Raw genomic sequence first — 12651 nt, 5'->3', positions numbered from 1 at the left:
GAAGGATAGAAAATTTCAAGAACATCAACAATGTAGCATGTGGACGGCTGGCAGACTCATAAATTCATTGTAAAACCACAAAAGCAACTGAATTTATGGAATCTATCATGACCCTGAGATCACTGCGACTGTCGTATATATTTCTGTATTATACATATATGACACCACATTAATGTAGCGAAAAAAAAAAAAAAACAGCTGAAAGGACTAATAGCATTCCTTGAGAGGTTGAAGTTTACTTAAAAGGCAAAGAAGTTAAACTTTATTTATTCCTCTACCCTGATAAAAGTCCTAATAAACTGTCAGTTCCTTAAGTTAATAATAGCCTATCTGTACATGTTTTCTGAAGCCCAGTTCTTCCACCTACAAAAGATGTTACATGTTTACTTCTCATGTTTTATGACCTTGCTCTTCAAAGTACAGTCTACAGAGCCACAGAAGAGTCATCACCTTGAGCTTCTTACAAATGCAGAATTTGAAGCCCTACCGCAGACCTACTGATTTAGAATCTACATTTTAGCAAATCCCCAGGGATTTCGTATGCACACCGCTGCCATAAACCCACTGTTTTATGACACATAGACACACAGAAGGCATGCAATTCCGTGCATTCTTGCTGAACCTAAGAGCTAGAAGAAATTAACTTTGTATTAAGAGTCAAGATAGGGGCGCCTGGGTGGCTCAGTCGTTAAGCGTCTGCCTTCGGCTCAGGTCATGATCCCGGGGTCCTGGGATCGAGCCCCGCATCGGGCTCCCTGCTCGGCGGGAAGCCTGCTTCTCCCTCTCCCACTCCCCCTGCTTGTGTTCCTGCTCTCGCTATCACTCTCTCTCTAATAAATAAATAAAATCTTAAAAAAAAAAAAGTCAAGATAACTTTCAAGTTAATAAGACTCTGCATTTGCCAAAGTTGACTAGCTGAAAGATAGGTTGGAACTTTACGGGAGGCTCCTGTTTTCTTCTCCTCTTGCAAGAATTTGTTTAGCTCTCAGCTAATACGTTCTCATGGTCTATCATTAATACATGCAGACAGTGCACAGTATGCCAGAATTTGAGTAAAAGGCACTTTGGTCTCATCTAGGGAATTCTGTAAAATATGCAAGAGAAAGAAAAGCCTGGCTTAGAGAATGTGAGAACTCTTCAGAAATTTAATTATACGTTTTCACTTGGCCTAAAATGTCCCCATAGCCTTTGGTCAAACAATTTCAGAGTAATCTAGTGGAAATGGGATATGTGTTATCAAGTCTAAATCAATGCCAGTCTTATGTAAATAAAGATTTAGGGACACAGAGCCAAATTTCACTGGCACCCTGTATTAGTATCAGTAAATACAATGGTAATAAAACAATTAAGCGAACATTCAGACTGCACAGAGTTAAAATCACAGTGCAATTATTACCTAAATCACAGATTAAGAAAAACAAAATAAGACCAACCATGTCTATACATAAACAGTGCTTAATTTGTTATTGTGCTGAGCTCCATGTGTGTGCCTTGTGTTTGACAAGCTGTTCAGCCTCCTGCTTTCTTAAGTAGGTTTTACTGTTAAATTATGGCTAGAATTAACCAACATGCCAGTACACCATGATATTAATCTCCCAAGTATTCAATCACTTAACAATAGCATCATTATTCTAGAAAACTCTGCTTATTCACTGTTTGTTCATGTTTTCAGATGTTTCATTAAGAGCAATTTTATTTCAATAGAATTCAAAAGCTGTGCAAATGCATAATCTAAAAAAAAATAGTCTTAAATATTTAATTTTCCAAAAGGAGGCCAAAAAAAAAAAAAAAAAAGATAATAAAACAGTGACTAGGTCAGTGAAATCAAAACAATTATCTAAAATTAAAGTATTCTGGAGAGTTCATGGAAGGGGCACTTGAAAGGAGAATGTGAAATGTAGGAGGCTGACCTCTGCTTTTCAAGAGAAATCACCAACTTGCAGGTATGTGTTCTGTCAGCTGCCATAATTCAGCTGTAGTTGCAATAATAGTGTTGTGTCTCCTTCTTGTGACATATCTGTAGTCCTTAATTGGCATTGGTGCGCAGAAATGAGTATAATCGCTGTATCAGAAATGGCCTTCTCTTCAGACTACTGATTTTTATAGTTCATTAAAAGTATTTCTCAAGAGGCATTCATATTGAATTCTGACTTCCAGAATGACCACAAAGGAACAGTTAGAGGCAGTGAGTGAGGTCCTGTGGCGAAGTCACGCTGATTCTTGAATTATATCCAAAAGTCGTGAGCCCAGTGTTTCCAGGGCTTGCTGCTTACACAGCTGTTTAGATGGCCCAGGGCAAACCAAAATGACCAAATCTTTTTCTCCTAGGCAGTTCCACCATAATATGCCCAGACCCAAATTGGTACGGAATTTAAGAAATAAAATAACAAAGCATATATGTAAACCACCCTTCAAGTGATTTCAAAATCTGAATGGCTGAAAGAATTCTTAGGGAAACTTAACTTTAAAGAGTGAGTAGTATGAACTAGTTGCTTTGGAATAAATACTCTGAATAGCAATGACTTCTGTCTTTGAAAATGTATTTTTTTAGGACCTTACATAAAATATTTCAGTTAAAGAGATTTTTTTTTTTTTTTTTTTTTTGCCATATAGATACCTAAGCCTATAAATACAAAGTGTATGTTTCTGAAAGGCCTCCAGGCTCAGGGGGCTCACCAAATATGCAAGGAAAAACAAAGTTTCAGAGGAAATGCACATTCCCCTCTATTTTGATTCCAAATCATAAAGCTGTTTAAAAAGATAAATGGAGACCACCCAATAGGCCAAAAATAATAGAAGCCATTTCTCTGGTGGAACATGTTAATTATTTATTATTAATTATTTAAGTATTACAGTGTTCCCGTCTCTAAGTATACACTTGTACATTAGAAACAGTCATTAAAATGTATTGCCTAACTACTAATGCTCAAGCTTTATACCAAGAAGCCGGCGTGGTTAACACCAACAAATCCTTTTGCTGACATTTATGTCTTTTATTCACGTGACCTTGGCTGTGGCTTTTCAGAAGGTAGGAAAAAGAAACAGCCAGATTTACATTTTTCACTCCCTATCTTTAAAACCCTGTGTGTTATTTTCATTGATCTTGTAGAGAAATGAAATGGCACTAGATAGGTAAATGAAAGTGTTTATCATCATCGTATTAATCTATGTATTTTATAACTATATGTCTGGCTTCTTCTATTATTGTCCTGGGAATACAGAGATGAATCAGATGTGAATTCTGTCCCCGAAGTGCTTACTGACTAAAGCAGGATCACAGACATGAAAATAAATCAGTTCAATATGGTGTTGGTGGTACCATGTGGCTAAGACCGAAGTACACAAAATGATGTATCATAAGGCAACCAGGCAGGCGTGGGTACATCTATTCTGGGAGTTAGGGATGGGTTGGGGATGAACTGAGGGAGATGAGTGTCTTAGGCTTTCCAGAGGAAGTGGCACTTAAGCTGAATCTGAGATGTGTATATTCATTTTTTTACCTGATGAACAACATTCCACCTGTGATGTTCATCAAGAGCCTGTGGATCAGTCATAAAGAACTGGTACCCATTAACGGTGCCATAGAAGATACACAGACACACACACAATAAAGTCTCAGGCCAGGGTCCTGGCTTTAAATTGCTTCTAGTTCTGCTGAGGGGTAACCATGGCTTCAACAATTCATTGGAAAGCCTAGTCAGGCTGATAATCTGGTCTTCTACAAACTCAAGAGAGGCTGGTGGTGCTGGGACGCAGAGGAGAGTGACCTTCAGCCTGAACTAGATCTACCATCTTGAGCAAATGCTTCTTCTGACAGTCTTGAACCCAAACAAACACCCTGCAGTTGCCCATTCACCCACCTTAGAAGGGCACTTAGAGACCATCCATTGTTTCTCACCCCCTCAGGGCTTCACCTCTTACCTCCCATCCTCTCTGGCTATAACCACAGACTTACTCAGTTTTCTTCATCTTTTTATGTTTCTTTATAATTTAGAAACCCTTAAAGCCTCGGGTAGTGGTTAGGCTGATTTCCTCCTCAATTGTGGTCCATTTTCACACAAGTTATTTAAGAGCTGTAAGTGTCCAAGAAGCAATAAGATCACTACAGATTTTGAAGGCCTCCAAGACTCAATTATACATTATGTAGAAAATGTTTCACTGGTCAATGAGGAGATCAGGCTGGCTGTCAATTCTGAACTGTACTTGGATATGTGGAATGTAAAGTGGGGCAGCATCCTGTCACCTAAGAATACATAAGGCAACAGGAAACACTCTATTTACTTTGTTTGTCTTAAGTTTCAAAACATGGTGTAATGTAGTGTGTAAATAAAAGAACATTTTGGGGGATAGGTTAGGGAATAAAAGAGGATGAGCTACATAGAGTCCGCAGTGCCAACCACAGAAGATTTCTAAGTAATGAGGGTGCCCACTCCACCCACATTACCCTGGACTACGACTAGGTGTTCCAGTCCTTGTGACCTAGAGCCCCTGCGTGAATGAAGAACATTTCTACTTCCACATTGTTTAACTAACCATGGACATATGATCTTGGAATTTTGCTATTTTGACAAGTGGGTGTGTAATCTTTTGATAACCAGAGGACCTCAAGAGAATCATGGTGACAGGACTAGGCTCTGCTGGAAAGGGTGCAATGGTGAGATTCTAGGCCTGGCAAGAAACAGAACCTGTCTATGAACAATGGTTCAGGAACCACACCTGTGGCTCTGAATTTCAGCATATTACCCCAACCATCTCAAAAGCTAGATTCGTGCACATTTAAGCTCAATGTGTGAAAGGCTTTCCCAGCAGGGCAGGGCTGTGGAGAAGTGGCATATTCACCAGTTTGCTTTGCCAGTCTCAAGTTATATTGATATAGGTACATAGGCTCGATGGCTCTTCATCTGAGCATGGATAATGCCCAAACATTTACCTAAAAGCAGGTTAAATAGTAATACATGTGCGCTTGGTACCACATAGACACTCTGTAGACACATATCACCTAAATATCACTCTGTCATGGAGGCCCTTCTCTGAGGTTACCCCCCTCTCCAGCTTAAATCAAATCCTTGAACGTGAACTCTCAGAATACTCTGTTTTTCTTCCAGAGCTTCTAGTAGTTTCATGTGCCCCTCTCTTCATTAGACTTAAAGATTCATAAGGACACCATCATCATCTCTACTGGTGTCCTTTGATATCCCAACACCTAACACAGCACAGTCACATAATAAGCACTAAAAATTTGTTGAATCTGTATCTAAAAGTCTGTAGCTATCAGAAAAAAAAAAAAAAAGGTTTCATTTTGAAATTTGAGTCTTAGTTTTCTCAAGGATTTTGTTTCTAAGCAAAAGCAATAAGCAAAGAGCTCTTATCAGTAAAATCCATCCTTGTAGTTTATGGATTCATCATTCTCAACAACTTAGCTGTGGTAGCAACCTATGATTATACATTTTGGCACAGCATCAAAAACAACTTTATTGATACTGCTAAAACAGGAGAAGCAGGGGTGAAGCAGGTGTTGTATCCATTCTAAGGGCTGGGTGACATTGGGAAAAGCAGAACAAGAGGCATTATCCTAGCAATGACATTTAAGAAGCAATCAAGAAAAGTGAGATACAGCAGATATATGGCTGAAGCCAGGCAAGTGTCAAAAAGTGTCAGCCTGGGTCTAGGCTGCCCAGAAAGCTTAATGAATGGGCAACAGAAATAAATGAGAACAGGATATGCCATCCAATTAGGAGGTGATATATGACAGTGTAAGAGCACAAAAGTAGCCAGAGTTTTATTTGGAATTAACAACAAAATTAAAGGAATAAATAGCATAGTTTGAAGACAACCTCTCTCAAAAGGAGGCACACAATCTGAAGTTGCTGTTAAAACACCATTGAGAAAGGATCCGTAGAGAAATAGGATTTAACTGAACAAATGAAGCTGTACTTCAGAAATCAGATTAACAGTGGTAATTAGGACAGAATCTTCCTGGAGTGTAATTCTTTACATTTTATCATGCCCTTTAGTCACCCGGTCTCATCATGCATTATTACTCCACTTTCAAGAGAAAGAAAGAGAGACTCAGAATATTAATTTGCCCAAACTTCACAAGGCTAATACGTGGCAGATTGGAACTCCAAAGTGTAGACTCCGGTTTAAGCTTCCTGTTGTTGCAAACCCAAATACTAAGGTTCCACAAATATTTCACAGAGTAGAGCACCATTTCCTACTTCTATATACATATCTCAAAAGCTTCTCCTACACAATGTTGCAATATAACAGAGATGTGTGCCTTCCAAATCCTTGTGTATCAAAGCTTCTTTCTGCAACTGTTAGAGCTTGCTAACACTTTTGGAATTGTGTGAAACTAGGGACCCATTTTGTTGTTATTGTTACTGCTGTTACTGTCTGCATAACAGAAGTGTCCTGGAGAGAGGAACTATGGCATGGGAAGGCTGCTGAAGATCTGGAAAGGTAAAGCCAAGTGAGGTTTTGGATTTCAGGAAGGAAGATGAGAAGACAGTAAAGAGAAAGGAATGGGTGTGCTGTGAAGCATACCTCTCTGAAGGCAGAGACAGCTTTAGAGGGTAGGGGCATCCCAGAAAACCGCAAGCATACTATACATGAAGGTGTTCTCAAAAGGGGCCTTCAGATAATTCTCAGATAAAACAAGGAGCCCATGAAAGGAAGAAGAGAGAACCAAATGTTACAGAGAAACAACGGCAACACAATGAGGAAATCAAGGCGGGAAATCTGCTTGAAACTTCAGGTGTCCATTGGAAATGGTCAATATTTTACACAATTTCTGGTCTAGTTTGCATTGGGCTTCTCTGTTAGGGAAAATCAACTTTGGACTGGAGAAGTGAGAAAAACTGATGGTGAGATCATAAAAGAAAACTGAGACCACCGAGGATAAGTTCTCTCGCAGATGAATTAAGGACTTGACAGCACAGAGAATAAAATGGAATAACCACTGTTAAGAGAGATATTGAAAGTGAAGCCAGGAGGAAATTGAGGAGGTGGGGTTTATGCACATCTTCTATCTCAAATTCTTGGAATTTTTGCTGAACTCAGCTAAAAGCCAAGGCATCTGCTATATGGACATAAATGGATTATCTGCCTAACATTACCCTAGCAACCAATCACATACAGATTAATGGAACTGTAGCTATACCAGCACCAATCACCTTTTCTTCAAGCAACCTACGCAAATTCCCTCTTTCCGCTATAAAAATTCTAACCTCTTTTGTCTCTCTGGAACACACTTTTGATTATTGTCAAATCTGTGTCTCCTGGAGTGCAATCCCTAGAATCCCAAATAAATGCACATGTTTTATTTTGCAGCTTGCAGTTTTGTCTTTCACTGGTTGACGGGACCATTGAGGGACCATGTGTTCGGAAACTAAGGTGGGTCAGGCGCTCTCAGAGATCAGCCAGTATAAATGAGTTAACTCCTGAGAATCAGATACTGCTTCTGTAATTCCTTCTAGAGTTTATGTCTCTAACCCTGACCTCCCCTTCAAGCACTATTCCCAATTCACCAACTGTCTCCAATGTGGGGTGTGAGTAGAAATTATTAAAACTTTCTATTTGTATTTAATTTGACTTAAAAATATAAAAGAAATTAAGCATTACTAACTAAATTAAGCATCATCAAACATTTACTATGTAGATGGACACCCAGGTCCTCACTCTGCTTTTATGTAAGTTAGTCATGCGTCACCTAGGGCAGTGGTGACCTCAGATTGGGCTCCACAGATCAGCAGTGGCAGAACCCAGGGGCTTATTAAAAATGCAATTCATATTAAAATTGTGATGTAGTTTATCCCACACCAGATGCTCTGAATCAGAATCTGGACAATGGGTAGGAAGGAAAAGGGATATAACCATCTTTTTAACAAACCCTCCAGGTGATTATTAAGCATACATTCAAAAAACATTTATTTAAGGCATGCGAAGTCTCCTGTGAGGATATATCGGTGGTATTTTATTTATTGTGATTTACATTAGGAAATCATTTTAATCTGGGATTCAGAATTTACACAAACAAAGATCTATAGATGCAGATACACAGATATGTACACACACCTGCAAACAAAACTTTCATGAAACAATACTTATGGTTACTATGTTTAAAAGATCCTGACACATTGTATTTTATTCTATTCTAATTTTTACCCACCAGACTGATCTCAGCAGCCCCTGATTCTAATTGACACATTGAAAAATCCTGTTCTATTATGTATATTCAGAAAAGACTTTGGGACAGTAAACCGTCTTCTACCAATAGTATATTGATTTTATTTAGCCTGGAGAAAAGACCCAAAGGCTCTGACAATTACCTTGTTACATTTGTGAGGCTGTTAGCCTAAAGAATTAGTTTTGCTCTGTATAGCAAAATGTATTTTGACTTGTTATAAGAAAATACCTCATAAACAACGAGAGTTTATCAACAGTGACATGACATCTATCAAGACGCAGCGAGTTCATCTCATTAGAAATGCTCAAGCTAAGCTAGTGGACCACTTGGCACTTTGATTTCAGATGGAACTCAACCTTTAGAAAATCCTTTTCACTTAATGCGTTTTAATGCCCCCTCGAGCCCTGTGATTCCATGGTTCTTTCAATTCTGGATTCTTGCTTCGCATTAGCACATTTCTGATCTAAATTTTCTATTGCACTTACTCAAAGGGCCTGTATGATAGAAATGCACCTAAAGCAGAAATGCCTGAAGTTAGAAATGGTGCACTTAGCAGTTAGCACACTGCTATGATTATTTCCTTCCCTTTGTCTCCCCATTCAGCTCTACGGTCCGCATGGCCTGGATCTTTGCTCTAATCACTTTTTATTCCCAGCACCTATCACAGCAGCTTAAACATAGCTAGCAATTAGTAGAAATTTGCTGAATTAGTTAAAGACTGAATGAATGAACCTCTTTCATGATGATAAGCACCTGTGCCCAGGAAGCAGAGGGCAGTTTATAAGAAGAATACAATTTGCCTTTATGGCATCCTAAACAGGTAGATAACAAATAATGCTATTCTTTACTTTTTTTAGATGAATGTTGTATGCTCATGTAATTGTTCAGCTGGTAGTAAGACAAAAAGAGAATACAAATCAAGTCTCCAAATTCTAGACAAGCTCTGCCCGATGGCACTCCTGATGAGAAGTACTCTCCTCGCTAATAGTATTGCATGATATGGTATGCTATTAAACTGTGCGAGCATGTGGGCAGGGATGGTGGTGAAGTTTAAGCCAAGCAAGCCGGCCTTGTCAGCTTACTTCCTAAAGATAATGAAGAAAAGATGATGTGTGGTTCTCAATGGACCTTGGGAAATGCCCTGCACATAACAGGCTGTGAATAACTCACTGACCAGAGGGAACATATGACTTGCGAGTTCTATCTACACATCCCAGCAGCCTCTTCGGCAGAGTCACAATAACCTAGCCAAGGTAACAGCCTCAGAACATGGTGCTTAGATCGCTGTCACATCATTTACTTCACCACCCAGGCTCTCTCACTTCCTGATGTCATTGGGAGATTAATTAATTGCAGAGAAAACTTTTAGGGAAATTGAATAAAAGAAGACATAGTCCTAACTCTTTGTAAAAAGTTATAAAATATGCTATGCTTCTCTTGAGAGTATGGTCCTAGTATTCATCCTATGGAACCCCTTTCCATCCAAGTACTCAAAAAAGACAGATAGTTTGCAATACTAAATGCATATATTTTTTGAAAAACAACTTAAGGGGCATCTGGATGGCTCAGTCAGTTGAGCGTCCAACTCTTGATTTCGGCTCAGGGTCATGGGATCTGCCCACTTCGGGCTCCCAGCTCAGCAGAGTCTGCTTGAAAGATTCTCTCCCTCTGTTCCTCTCCCTGCTCACTCTCTCTCTCTCTTGCTCTCTCTCTCTCAAATAAATAAATTAATTAATATTAAAAAAAAAGAGAGAGAAACAACTTAAATAACAGGTCTTTTTCCCTTTGTCCTGCCAAGATTTTTAGTAGGTGTCTTATTATTTCTACATAATTATTTTTCAATTAGCAATAATCGCGCCTCGGATAAACCTCATTGGCTACGATACTGCCACTGTGCAAAGCTTACATAATTATTTTTATATAATTTAAAGGCTTAACCATGAGTAACCATGAACAATATGTGTATAGATATTCAATACAGAGATAAACAGTTTATCTCTAGCTATGTATTGATTTCAGCACTATCTTTCCTTCAAAAATCTTCCCTACCTTGCGTGTCTGTTCTTGTACCCATTCAATTTATAGTGGCAAATATAGAGTGGTAAATACAATATAGTCCTTGTTTGCAAGGAGTTTACAGTCTAGTTGGAGGGGAGGACAACAATTTAAAGATGTAATTGTGGGGGCCTGGGTGGCTCAGTCGGTTAAGCGTCTACCTTCAGCTCACGTCATGATCCTGGGGTCTTGCATTGGGCTCCCTGCTCAGTGGGCTGCCTGCTTCTCCCTCTGCCTCTGCCCTTCCCCCCACTTGTATTCTCTCTCACTTGCTCTGCTCTCTTTCAAATAAATAAATAAATAAATAAATATCTTTAATAAAAAAAGATGTAATACATTGTGGATTGATTATATAAGGACTAAGTATAGGATCCTATTTGAAAAATTCAGAAAGCCATCTGGTCTAATGTGAAAGGAATCAGGAAGGGCTTCCTAGACAAACTGGCATGTAGACTGGTGCCTGACCAGGTGTAGAGGGGTTACCTAGGTAAGAGAGTGATGGGGAAGGGAGATTATTCCAGGCAGATGTGGCAGCAGGTATAAAAGCCTGGAGGCAAAAGATGACAGGGCAATTGTAGTGATGTGAGGTAAGTTTACTGATGTTGAAATAGTGCAAAGTGAGAGATGCTAAGAGGTAAGGTTGGAGAAGGAAATGGAGAACCTAGTTGATCCTGAGTGGTCTTTATGACATGCAAGGACTGTGGGACTACTGGAAGGGCTCTGGGCTTAGAGGTGACATTGTCTGGATCACATAATGTGAACCTGATTCTAGTTGCAATGTGGAGTACAGATTGAAGAGCCTCTGTTAAAGGCACGGGGAACAATCAAGAGGCCTGTTCAGTAAGAGACAGCAGGATCCTAGTGAAGGCATTAGTAGGGAGGATGAAGGGCAGAGGATGGACAAACAGAGGAGAAATCCAAGAGGTAGACATGACAGGGTTTGGCAACTGATCGGATGTGGAGGTGGAGAAAGACAAAGAGTTAAGCATGATTCCCAGATTACTGATTTGAGTGAGTCAAATCTACCTCTATGCCAACCCATGCCATATGCTGTACACATTAGTGAACCTGGGCTGCAATGTGGCTCTGTGTGTGCGCTGTGATGGCCCATTCGAAATGCTGTTCAGGCTTTTCTTTCTGCCTCATCATAATGCAAAGATATTATGCATTATGATACTATGATCTCTAAAGATACTTTCTAGGTCTACTCATGCTGACTACATTTTTATCACACTATTTTATGTCGATCACTCTCATATGAAAGTTGTTTATATACTTGTGTTCTTTTTTCTTGTAATAACTTTTAAGATCTACTCTCTTAGCAAGTTTCAAATATGCAACACAGTATTAATAACTATAGTCAACATGCTGCATATTACATCCCTGTGATTTATTTATTTTATAGCTGGAAGTTTGTGCCTTTTGGCCCCCTTCATCCATTTCACCAATATAGACTAGTTTAATTCCTGTGCCATGCCTTCCTTCACCCCTGTATTTTTAGGGCTATGGCAGGACATATGCCTTGCCATGTATTTCTCAGATCACTTTCCACACACAAACACTTGGTTCTTTAATTGAAAATATCCATTTAGAGATGCAAGAGTTTAAATTTTTTTCTGAGTTTTCTCAAATACTTATGCATGCACACATACTTGAATAATGTCTTGGAAGTACAATACCCATTTTTTTCTATTAGAAAAAATTCTATTACTGTGAAAATGGTCATTACTTTCTTATGAATCTTAATGAATGCATCCTTCTGGTACTGTTCATAATCCCACATAGGATGAATAAAAAGATGCATGTACTATATCCAGTGGTACATAGTGGATTGGATAAATTGCACAGGGAAGTTCCCCAGAGTGAATTAGCATCAATAATACATGCATATCTATATTCTATTCTGAGTCATGCTCATTGCTGCTACTGAAAATCCATTGTGCTGATATTTGTGCTCAGGATGTGCCTTTATGCATTCAATACTTTACTTTTAGTTAATATTGCATTAAGTTCTATATTAGAGTAAATTATAGGGGGTGTGGAGTATCTTCTGGAAAATGCATTTTTTTAAAAATGGTCTCATTTTTCTTTTCTGAATTAAACACTCAAGATAAATAAGAAGTGCTTTGGATGTCACAAAATTTTAAAATAAGATCTACTTCAGATACAAATTTCCTACTCACTACTTCTAAAATACTCTACAGAAACTAATTTTTCTAATTCTATACCCCACCACACTCCCAATTTGGACTAAAAAAATGGTGACTATCATATTAAATATTAGTGATACATATATAGCCGATCCTCATTATTCACAGATTCTGTATTTGTGAATGTACCTACTCACTAAAATTTATTTGGGACCTCCGAATCAATTCTCTCAGTGGTTTTGTGGTCATTTGTGGATA

General features: G+C 38.7%; 1 protein-coding gene and 1 pseudogene across 21 annotated transcripts in view; both read right to left on the bottom strand.

The window, feature by feature from the left end:
• Positions 1–12651, bottom strand: part of RBMS3 (RNA binding motif single stranded interacting protein 3) — a 1332425-nt gene that overhangs the window by 530119 nt on the left and 789655 nt on the right. The gene's annotated exons all lie outside the window — the stretch shown is intronic.
• LOC118536339 (U4 spliceosomal RNA) lies at positions 10013–10091 on the bottom strand (annotated as a pseudogene).

Source organism: Halichoerus grypus, chromosome 1 (genome assembly GCF_964656455.1).
Source record: "Halichoerus grypus chromosome 1, mHalGry1.hap1.1, whole genome shotgun sequence".
NCBI classification, from domain to species: domain Eukaryota; kingdom Metazoa; phylum Chordata; class Mammalia; order Carnivora; family Phocidae; genus Halichoerus; species Halichoerus grypus.
Note: the sequence above shows the minus strand (reverse complement) of the source record. Positions and strands in the feature narration are given on the sequence as shown.